General features: G+C 40.8%; 1 protein-coding gene and 1 long non-coding RNA gene across 5 annotated transcripts in view; both read right to left on the bottom strand.

The window, feature by feature from the left end:
* Positions 1-12,177, bottom strand: part of mypn (myopalladin) — a 301,418-nt gene that overhangs the window by 209,714 nt on the left and 79,527 nt on the right. The window lies entirely within an intron of this gene.
* Positions 4,084-10,482, bottom strand: LOC138744517 (uncharacterized). The gene is made up of 2 exons (XR_011345593.1): positions 8,454-10,482; positions 4,084-4,312 (listed from the first exon to the last, which is right to left on the bottom strand). It is a non-coding gene; the product is annotated as an uncharacterized lncRNA (long non-coding RNA).

Here is a 12,177-nt window from a genome sequence, read left to right as displayed (position 1 = left end):
ACCTCTCACAAGAGTTGGCCTTGGTGGCCACCATGTTGGCTGGTGTCCAACCTTTCTCAAGAGCTGGCCTTGGTGGCTGCCATATTGAGATATTTCACTGCATTTTAACTCATTGAGTCATTTTTTTTCTAATTCTGTTGCTCAATATTCTGATGGTCAGACAGATTTTATAGGCCAGTAGAGTCCGCAGGGTGCTCAGGGTCCGCAGCAACAGAGAGAAGGAGAAGGTTTCAGAGATAGAGAATGGAAAGAAGTTAATTGTTTTACTCTTCAGTATCTCAGGTAGGGCAATTCCCCACATACATCCATTTTGAGATATGACCAGTCATCCAGAACAGAACACACACGTAGGTCGGGGAGTACTTGTATACCAATCCCATTTTCCTGATTGGTTCCATAGCCCACTGTGCACTGCTTACTCAGTATCTGGAGGCACACAGCAGACTGCCAATGCTGGAATCTGGGGCAATAAACAATCCGCTGTAGAAACTTAAAAACTGCTGAAGACAGGTCCATGTTTTGGGCCAGGATCATGCATCAAGATTGATGAAGGGTTCCACCCAAAATATTGACCTTTTATTTCTCCCACTAATGTTGCTTGAACCACTGAGTTCCTCTAGCAGACTGCATGTTGTTCACTCAAGTGCCTGTCCAAATGCCTTTTAAATGTTCTTAATTGTTCCTGCCTCCGCCACTCTCTCCAGCATAGACAAATCATCAAAAGTAGTATTTTTATTAATATTCTCTCATTCACATATGTAATCTGACAAAAAGAATCACATTTCAAAAATTGGACTTAGAACTCCTCCCACACTCAGCAATTATATCAGTATGGTTCCAAATCCATATGGCAAAACAGGTAAAGTAACCTACTAACTCATAAGGACACAGAAATAGGCACAGGAGTAGACCATCGGCCCCATTGAGACTGCTCTGCTATTCAATAAGATCATAGCCGATCTGGCCATGCACTCAGCTCCATTTACCAGCCTTTTCCCCATAACCCTTAATTCCACTATGATGCAACAATGTCTATGTCTCTGAATCTTCAAGGTCTGACAGATTATGTAATATTTTATATTGCACATAGATATGTTTTAAAGGTGATAAATAGTGGCAGGTTTTTTAGTGTAGGTCACAAAAAGATACAAACACTTCAACACAGGTCTCATTTAAAATGCCAGAGCTCTGCTCAAGCCAGACAGTCCAGGTTCCAGGTGCCTTGGTGAAAACTTTGAAGGATGCCTATTAGAACTTCACAAGTAGGTGTTAATTGGACATGTTGTGGAGTAATGGATTATTGTTTTGGAAAGCAACAGATAAATGGACTTGAAAGTTTGGGTCTGGTGCCGTAGTCTGTCTGAATCCAGTTTGCTGTTCTAGGAAGGTCAGGTGGTTTTGCAAGCAGAGAGAGTCAAACAGGCTTTTCTCTGAGAGAGAAAATTCAGTTCTACAGTTCAGCAGCAGCAGCTGGGACTTGAACAGGACGAGATGGCAAGCTTGTGGAAAAACCCCATTTTGAAGTTCTTAGTTCAGCCTGGTCAAAGCCCTTGTAGTCCATACAAGAGGAGATGGCTGGCTGTTTAATGTTTCACTTGAAATAAGGGAAACAAAAAGGAACTCTGTGGTGATCTGAAAGAAAGAGGTTATCATCTGGAAAACCCTGATGGGGCAAGTTTCTTTGGCAAGACACTGAAGTAGCTGATTGGAAGGAATCAGTTTGTGTGTGTGTCCAACAAGCAACAAATCTCTCTGAAAACTGACAAGAATCTTCCTGAGTGGTAACCATTTACCTTTCAAGCATCAAAGCATGTTAAAATTCATAAATGTTAAATTTTGTGCACAGTGTAAGAATTGCCTGATACTGGTGAACTTGGAGAAGTGAGAAGTAAGATTGGACTGTGAATCAAAGAACTTTTCTGAAATTATAAATGCATTATATACACCTGTGCTTAGAATTAGTAGGGGGTTAAGTTAGTTTAAGTTAATAGTAATAAGTTGAAATTTGATCCTGTTTTCATCTTTAAAGATAATTAAAAGAATTTTTTTGTTTAAATAACCATTTGTCTTGGTGAATTTCTATTGCTGTTGGGTTTTGGGGTTCTCTGGGCCCATAACAAAGGTATGTAGCCTTGTTCTACTAGGTTCCAGCTATGGTACTAACTCACATACACTTAAGAAAATTGGCAACAGTAAAGATTTTTTAAATAATTCCACAAAATCAACAGTTCCATTCACTTAAATTCTCCTTCACTGTTGTTATGGCCCGCTTCAGATTTTTTTTAACATGCAGTTACTTTCAAAATAATTTTCTGATGTTCATTGAGTTGAATGAATTTGACTCCACATTTTTCATATTAATTCCACATTGAGCCTAATTTGAAACGCAATTTTAACCAACTTTTCTATTTTCTCTTCAAAATAAATGGATTGCATTCTTTTTTTCAAGTGGAAGTATACATGAACTAAATTTACACCACAAAATTTTAAAGATCAGAAATCAACTTTGAGATCCAAAAATAGGTTCTGAATATTTGTCAATGCTATGTTCTTTCATTATGTCCTACTTCACTTTAAAATCAGTTAGGATTAAAAAAATGTGAAAAAAATTATTTCTCACAATGTACTAAATCTGTCATTGTTCTGAATTATTTCCTTATTTGATTGTGCCATGAGCTCTCACTCTCTGCTTAATAAATTCATCAAATTCCATAGCTACCTTTGAAAGAAAGCTTTCTCTCCCACCCCATACCAAGGCACAATTAGTTAAACATCAAAAGCACACAAATGTCAAACTTGGGGAGGGGGGTGCGCGGTTGGTGCTGCGTTTAGTGCAATGCCTTTCCTCACCAGCGATCAGGACTGGGGTTCGAATCCTGCACTGTCAGTAAGGAGTTGGCCCATGTCTGTGTAGGTTTTTTCTGGGGTGTCTGGTTTCCTCCCACCGTTCAAAATGTATTAGGGGTGTAGGTTAATTGGGTGTGGGTCGAAATGGCCTGTTACTATGCTGTAGGTCGAAACTTAAATTTAAATTTAAAACTTCTCAACTGAGGTTTGGCTTTGGCCTGTGAAGTATTACCTCGATAAACCACAGCACTTCCAGTTGGTACCAATTCTTATTTCAGTCATGCTGTGGATTTACCAATTAAAGATTTGCAGCTGTCAAATTCATCAAAATTTAATCAATCCCCACCACATTTAAAATGTTAATATTCACTAAAGAAGAAAACTGTTCAATTACAGAAGAATTAAACATACAAGGTTCATTGAACCTTTACGAAGAATTGTTGAGAACTTTGCATTGTACATGAAACTCTGCCAGAGTCCACACAGTCCCAACTGATGGAGCTGTTAGAAACTCTCTGGAGACCTAGACTCAGATTGGTATTGAGCTCATGTTGAAGGTCAGATTTACTGACTGTGCTGGGTATTTTTCTCCGATGTTTCAGCTTTAGTGACTCACAGCACCCTTATAAGCTTCACCAAGAACAGTTTAAATTAATTTGATAACTCTTCCAAAGTATAATTATTTTAGTTCGATGGAGCATTAATTTAGTCTCGATGCATTAGATTTCGTCCCTTACGTTTTTGTCTGCATCCTTCCTTGCTGGAAGTAATTAATGTCATGGTCTCTCCAGCACCTTGATAGAATATTGGTCCTGTGGATGACAGATATCTTCTAGAACTTATCGAATTAATGCTGAGATATGTAAAACCCAACAAGTTTCAAGTCCTGTGCTTGATTATTCTTTATTACACTTAGTCCTGAACATAATAGTTCACTACATTGGGTGAAGGATCCCACGGATAGGCGGCAGTTAGCGTAGCACTGTAACGGCGCCAGCGACCCAGTTTCGAATCCGGCGGCTCTCTGTAAGGACTTTGTTGATTTCCCTGTGTCCACATGAGTTTTCCCTGGGTCCTCTAGTTTCCTCCCAGCCTCCAAAAAACACATGGGGTTGTTCATTAATTTGGGTGAAATTGGGCTGCACGGGTTTAAATGGCCAGAATTAGCTTGTACCTTGCTGTTGTAGTGTGTTGTGCGTGAGCGCCGCGAAAAGACTGAGGCAATAGGCTGTGAGCTCATTTAGCACAACTGATTTACTTTGAAGTTCACGCTGCAACCTTTAAGGCCTTCCTTGTCCCATCCCTCGCGTTCCGGAACTTATGTCACACTGACGAAAGCGCGCACGCGCTCTTCCAGTCTGGACTGGAAGAGAAGTCTCTGCGACGCCATCTTTATCGCGGCTGCCCCGTTGACTGCGCATAACAAGCGGACCAGTTCACCGCTACAACTATGTGCGTTCCCACACTGTAAATAAATAAATAGACATTTTAACCAAATATAAATTAACCTATTCTTGACAGGTGTACTTATGATAAAATATTGTAAATTTAGAAAACCATTCTGTGCTCAAAGCTTAGTGGATCAGTGCTTTGCCGAACTAAAGAGAAGTAGTTCCAACTACCTTTTCCAAAATATTATCATCTCTTTCCAGTCGGGACAACTGGTAAACATGGTAACAGGTTCGCTTAGAAAAGCAATGACAATAAAAGTTCAAACAGTTAAAACACAAGTAATAAAAATGCAGGATCTTCTAATTTACAGAAAAGGAGAATCAGTAAAAAATAGAATTGATCTCCCCAAAGCAAAGGCTCGAAAAATATAATATAGAAATCAAATATTTCGAATTTGTCTCCAATGTAATAAATTCAACACCTGTAGCAGAAACGTTTAGGAACCAATGAACAAGAAATTCAAATGCATGACATTTTGTTCACCATTACAAAATTTAAAATAGATTTCCTTTAATGGAGTGTAATATTATAAACCAAGGAGTTTGGAGACATATGGGATCCACATAATGACAGATTGCTCAGGTGGAAATCATCTGCGACGGTCCCAGAGGCAGAACCATTTCCAAAGTTTGCTGATTGCTTGTAGGAAGGTGTTTACAATAGTTGGCAGGCTCATATTTTTGGCCTTTTGTGCATAGAATACCAGCTATAGCTGTGAACCATGTGTGAAGGGGATAACCTTTAAAACAAACAGCCAGCCTACAACTTGGTATTCCACCAGCTGTACGTTGAGAGGACAAAATTCCTCTGGCTGACAAAAATACCAGTCTAGTTAGAGGGAGCATTTAATGCCTGTGGACCAGAATATTCTAAGGACAGCCAGTGTGTCCAAAAGAGAACAGTGCACACAGCCGTGTGCTCCAGACTTCCATTACCACGCATTGCATCATGGAAAATGGAACAGACTAGAAGCAAGGCCTGACTTCACCCTCTGCCGCTCGCCTCAACATTTAATCCTTCAGGCTGAAGGGGCTGGTTACATTTTGTGCGAAGGCCTTGTGATCAATGCCAGCCATGGCTGAATCATCGACATAGGCCGTTTCATTTGAATGCTGAGCTTTGAGACAACGGACTGATTTTTGTTTACTTTTCTTTATTTGGCTCTGTATTGGCAATTTAATGAATTTTTAGATCAATGTAACTTTTTGAATTATTTAATTTCTTTCATTTTTGTTCTGAAAGGGCTTCTGACATCAGACGCACTCACACTCCACTTTGCAGAGCAGATGCAGCAATGTGTCTACCCAACTACTAATGTTCGGTGCTGGCTCAAAGGACAATCTGGAGCAATGGGCTTATAATCAGTGGTAGCTTGCAAGCATCCATGAATGGAAAATCAAAAGATCTTTCTACCTTCCTCATTCTATTGGCCAGAATGTATTTATCCTGGCGTGGAAAGCTTTGGTGGATTACCGTATATTTCGGCGTACGTCGAGTCTTGGAACCCTCAAAAATCAAGGGGTTGATTTATATGCCAGATACAAAAAATGAGACCTTAAATTCAACTCAAAAATTAAAAAAAACACTCGAACAGATTCACCAAAAAAGACCCCAACCTACAACAAATTTTCATGCTACCAGTACATAAGAATGAAATTTCTGGATTTCTTGGCCACTTCTATCACTCTTTAACTTAAAACTCACCTCATACTTTTGTCATTTTGCTGGAGGCTCCATGATAAGAACCACCCAACAGATCAGTCAACATGATTTTTGCAGGGGGAGGTGTCAACTTATACGCCTAATAAAGCCATGAAAATGGGGATCCAACTTATCTGAAGGTCAACTTATACACCAAAATACACAGTGTCATCTAGATTATTAATCTTGTAACAGCAACTCTATCACTACATTAGTGATTCAGATTCCAATCCACCGCTTCCTACAAGGAGTTAGTACTTTCTCTCCATGACTACGTGGGTTTCCTCCAGGTGCTCTGGTTTCCTCCCACACTCCAAAACATCTTTAGGAGTGAGTGGTGTTTGGAGGTTAATTGGTGTATTTGGCACAGGCTTGTGGGCTGGAATGGAATCAGCAAAAAAAGGCCGAGAGCAATGGTGATCCTAATCGGCACAGGCCATTGACTTGGTCCGAAGGTGTGGCTGCAGAAGGTGACAATCTTTGTGAAGCCGGGAACCTCAGAGAGTGACCCTCAGCCAAGTTGCGCAAAATGGCTTGTCAAAGATGCTCTCCTGACGATTTCATTCTGTGCAAAGCTCCCCCTAAGCTCAGTAAAAACACAATGCTGGAGAAACACAGCAGGTCAAACAGTGTCCTTTATACAAAAAAGATAAAGATACAGAACCAACGTTTCGGGCTGGAGCCCTTCATCGAGATATGGAAAAATGAAGTACCACATAAACTTCCCTGTTTGACCTGCTGAGTTGGTCCAGCATTGAGATTTTACTTCAACTGCTGCAGACTTTCATGTTTTATTGCCTCCTGATCTAAGGTGCTTTCCTGAAGCTCCCCATTGTATTTAAATATAAATCCAGCCCTGTGACCTGTTTACAAACAGACTTTTTGTGAAGCAACTAGCAGCGACAGTGATATGATGAAGTTTTCAGAATGATACAATGTGGAAGAATGGTCAGCCGGAAATAAAACAGGGGTCATAAAACTAATCGTACACCTAACGAGTAGATTTCACAAAGCATCTCTCAATCATGCTGGTGAGAGTGCATGCCTCGCTGAACGGCACCCCCTTGTTGAACAAAATCAGTACGTGAAGCTCTGGGCTTTTTATGCATAGGGAGTCCTCTGGTTATGAACGTCCAACTTATAGAGAGCTCATACTTAAGAACAAATTGGTCCCCAATTTGCAGACGTGCCTAAATGTTACCCCAAGACATTGATGGAACGAGAGTAAGTGTTAACTTTTAATCATGATTTTTTTTCTATCTAAACTGTTTCTTTAATTTTTTTTTACAATACTAAGACAAACTGATGTTAAATAAGAACCGTATGTACCTCTTCTGACTTATCTACAAATTCAACTTAAAGACAGGCATAGGAATGGATCTCGTTCGTAGCCCAGGGACTCTCTGCACTGGAAACAATTCATGTAAACTGCACAGGATGCTAATTTAAGTAAATGATTTAGATCCTAGAATGATACTGGTATTCCAGTCTACTGGCTTCCTCTATCCACATAGCGTACTCTCATCCAGATATGTGTGTGTGCTGCCTGGCTATTTTGATGAGAGTTTAACAATGTGCTCAAAATTGATCTGTAAACATTAACTCGAGGCATGCTGAAGCCCTTTGGTCCAATGTTCAAACCAGTCATCAAGTATCTATTGGCATGAGTCAGTTTCCACCACTCAGCCTGTAACCTGTGGGTTTGACTCACAGGCCTGGCTTAGCACCTGTTGCCCTTCTTGAATGAAGGTACCATAATTAGATGTCCTCCAATCATCTGACCCTTACTCTGTGGCCAAAAGAAAAGGATTTGAAAATGTCTTTCAGAGCCCCAACAATGTCCTTCCTTGCAACCCATATCAGTCTGGAATACATCTCAGCAAGCCCTGGGTATGTATCCACTATTAAGTCTAATAAGTCATCATATACTTCCTCTTTTTCAACAGTAATTCGCTGGATAATTCCGCAGTCTTCCTCCCTAAATTTTCCAAACACAATGTTCTTCTCTATAGTGAACAGAGATGGGAAGAATCCAGGCATAGATTTCTACTTTAGTCCCCAGTGTCTGTTCCTGGTTAGCCTCTTTACCCTTAATGTACTCATAAAATATTTTGGGATTTTTTTCCGAATTATACATACCAGTAAAATTCCCAACACTTGTTGTTAAATAAGTCCCTACACAATCGAGACCTGTTTTCAATCCTCTATACCTCCATAACCTGTTTTCAGTTCTCTGTAACTACTCTCTTTGAAGAAATTTGTTTGATTGATAATGTAAAATTTAATCTTTTTTCCTCATCATTCTGGTATAATTTTTTTTAGGTGTAAGTGTAAAATGTCGTCTACTCCATTTCAAAAACTGTGACATTGTTTGCTGATGTGTCAAACAGAATTTGAGACAGCTTAGACCTATGCAGTGATTTCTAAAAGTTTAACTTAAAACGTTTGCTTGCCTTGGAATCTTGAACATTACTGAAATAGTGTCAGGAACTTGTGTTGTCACCTTCAAAGATCGTTTCTTGCTACCTAAAAAAACTTGAACAATCATTTCTTTCAAAAGCAGCTTATTATTCTTAATTCTCAATACAGAAACTGTAAAAGGTACACCACTGTTGTATTTTATCTTCTTAGTCACAGAGTCAGAGTTGTATGGCACAGAAACAGACTTGTCCAGCCAAATGTCCATGCAGGCAAGTTAAGATCATCCTATCCGCCTGCATTTGGCTCTTAACCCTCTAAACCTTTCCTATCCATGTTCCTTGTCTAATGTATTTGAAGTATTGAGATTATACCTGCCTCTACAGCTTCTTCTGGCAGCTTGTTCCATATACCCACAATCGTCTCTGTGAAAAAGTTGTCTCTCAGGTCCCTTCCCCTTCTCACCCTAGACCGGTTCCCTCTAGTTTGAGACCTCCCCAACCAGACTATGACCATTCACTCTATATGTGTCTCTCATGACTTTATATATATTGTCACCCCTCAGCCCCCGACACTTCAGGGAAATTAGTCCTAGCCTGTCTTGATAACTCAAGCCCTCCAGTCCAAGCAATACCTTTGTGAATCTTTGCAGCCCTTCTAAATAGAGGCGTAACAGTATCCATCATCCAATATTCTGGTACCTCACCTGTAGTTAAGGAAGATTCAACTATCTCTGACAGGCCCCCAGCAATTTCTTTCCAAGCTTCCCACCCATGTCCTAAGATACATTTGGTCAGTCCCTGGGCTTTATCTGGCTTTATATACTTGAACACCAACAGCAGCTCCTCTTTTGTAATGTGAATTTGTTCCAAGACATCCTATGATTGCTTAGCTTCCATGACCTTCTCCTCAGTAAATACAGATGATACATTTAATATCCCACCCTGTGGCTCCACACACATCGACAACCACACTGATCCTAACAAGACCTGATATCTCCCCACTTACCCTCTTGCTCTCAGTATACTTGAAGAATCTCCTAGGATTCTTCTTTACCTTTTGGACTAGACCTTCCTGAGGTCCTCTTTTGGCCTTCTTGATTTCCCTCTTACGTTGATACACCCACTGAGGAGACTTGGAAATAAGAATCCATAATTTTTCAAGTTATAGAATTTCCATTAGTAAATAAAGATTGTCAGGTGAGCATAAAATAAATCTTAGAACTGTCTGGGTTGCAGAAGATCCCTCAGAGGCGTGATGGAATGTCCGTTTATTTTATTGTACGGTGCTGAAATTATTGAGAATACAGTGTGGGGCCTGAAGTAAATGTTCTCCAAAATGTGTCACTTTCCTCACAGATGAGTTAGATGATAAAACTATATTAACTAGAGTGCTTCAGTTAGAATTAAACTGAAAGTTGCAACAGAGTGGCTCGCAAAAAGGTGCGTTTCTTGTGAAATATTAAGTAATACCTCTGACACAGAATTAAATATTCCACGGAATGGTGAAATTGTAGAAACATAAACGTAGGGTGAAACAAAAAACATAGTAAGGATTCCATGACAGCCATTTCAGTCGATTCTATTCATCATTTTAGCCTGAGAAACAAAATGAAGCTCAGAAATATTATGCAATCTGCAGGTTAGGATAACTTTGTCATCATTCTCTGCAAGCTCTGGCTCAAGAATTCAAAGGTTCCTTTCATTCTCATGTAATAATACATAAAAAATGTAATTGATACGATATCCTTCAACTTTTGTCTGCTGTAAGGCAAACAAAGAGCCATCATGACCACTGCCTGGCGCTCCGAACAATAGGAGAATGAGAAGCAAAGGAGAGCCCCTTCAGAGACACCAGAGATTGCAAGCCCTCATGGTACCCAGCACAGACACCTCCCGCTTGGGCACAGATCCTGTTGGCTCCTTTAACAGGTCATTTAGAGCCTGTACAGAGCTGTCAGCATTAGGACTGGACAGAGGACCCTATAGGGCAGCTATGTGTCTCTCCTCCCTGCTCTCCTGAGTCTGTGCTGCTGTTACACGATCCCCAGCAATCTATTTTTTTTTTGTTGCCTTGAACATTGGTAGTTATTTTGAAGGACACCCCACTTCTATTTACTTCCCACCCCCCACTCCCTCTCCTCCATCTGGCGATCATTCCCTGCCTCAGCTGGTTTATCCTATCAGCCTGTCTCATGCCTCCCTCTCATCTCTGTATATGTTCCCTCTTGTCAGTTTCCTCACAGGTGAGATAGTAAAATATAAAGAAAATCAGCGGGTTGTTCAGTTAAAGTTAAACCCCTGGTCCTGCTGCAGAGTCACGATGATCTCTTTAGGACCTTTTCTAGAGTAAAAGAAATGTGAACATAAAGGTGGAAATTCTCCGCCCTTAGGTCACAGAACTTACCTTCAATAATGCGCCCCGACTGGCTCCGAGGCACCATCTCCAATCCCTCTTCAACCTAGTGTCCACGGAGGAGCGCTGCGCTCTGCCACACATCGTGACTGTACTGCCGCTACAAGCAGCTGGCTAGGGGCAGGGTAATGACGCCGGGGTGAGACACAGGAGCAGGATTTTAAAAATGCTAACAATGCGCAGGATTTCTGCCTGGACACTAAGACTGGTTGCAAATATCACAATCAACTTTCCTACCTGCTCTGGGTCGCCATTCTCCATTACAGGGCTCTTTTTGCGCTGGACGCATGTGCCTGATGTCGACTTGGCGGGGTGGCAGAATGGCACCAGTCATCCCGCCTCCGTTGGCTCTGGAGAACGCTATGAGGCGCCGCTCTTCATAAATGTGGCACAAGAGCAGCTTTTTAGGGCTGTTCCGTAAAAAGGTAAGTTTGTTCTTCTCCACAAAATTAGCCGGCCTTGAAGTGGAAGCTCGATATAAAACACCTTTTGCCTCCATGGATGCTGCCTGACCCTTTGTGCTCCTCCAACAATTTGCTTGTTGACCCAGATTACAGCAACTATAGTCTTGTGTCACTTTTTATTTTCACTGCTGACAGGCAGACACTTTATGAAGTCAACATAGAAGACAAGTCAGAGAAACATCACTAATGATAACCATTGTCACACAAACAGCATTCATAGAAGATGGATGAAGCAGGAGGCAGGCAAATTCAAATAATCATTAATGAGACTGACAACATCCCTGTGCATATTGTGTGTCTACTCAGTATGCATCTCCAAAATCAATCACATTTTCAAATGCATGTACCTCATTAGACATTTGACAAGAGCAGTCGAAATCGAAGACTGGTTTATTGCAGTGGTAGCTCTACTGGCGTCGGGAGTGATGTCACGGCAGCGCTGATATCTGAATGGGTGGGGTTCCGCCATTGCTCGCTGGTTCCCGCCATGCAGGTGGTCACCTGGGACGTGCGGTCTGAGCGGTCATTCCATTCGTCGGCCATTTTGTGTACTTGGTCACGTCCCGGTTAGTGGGCTGCTACAGTATAATGATTAGGTACAATTTAAACCATGGAGCTACCAGACTGTCATTGAGAAAATGTTCTGCAAAAGGAGAAAAATCTACCATTCTTATCTCATCTGAGTCAAATAGAGCTTTATATGCCATTTGATTTTAACAGCCCTTTGAATGGTTCAGCAAGTATCAAGTTCCAAACCATTTCAGGATAAATTCTGGCCATATCATTGATAACCATAGCCTGCAAAGATCTAAAACTATTGTTTAAAAATTATTAACCAGCATGAAGATTTTAGGACAAAAATATTGGAATTACTGCTCTA

This window comes from Narcine bancroftii, chromosome 10, assembly GCF_036971445.1.
Source record: "Narcine bancroftii isolate sNarBan1 chromosome 10, sNarBan1.hap1, whole genome shotgun sequence".
Lineage (NCBI taxonomy): Eukaryota > Metazoa > Chordata > Chondrichthyes > Torpediniformes > Narcinidae > Narcine > Narcine bancroftii.
Note: the sequence above shows the minus strand (reverse complement) of the source record. Positions and strands in the feature narration are given on the sequence as shown.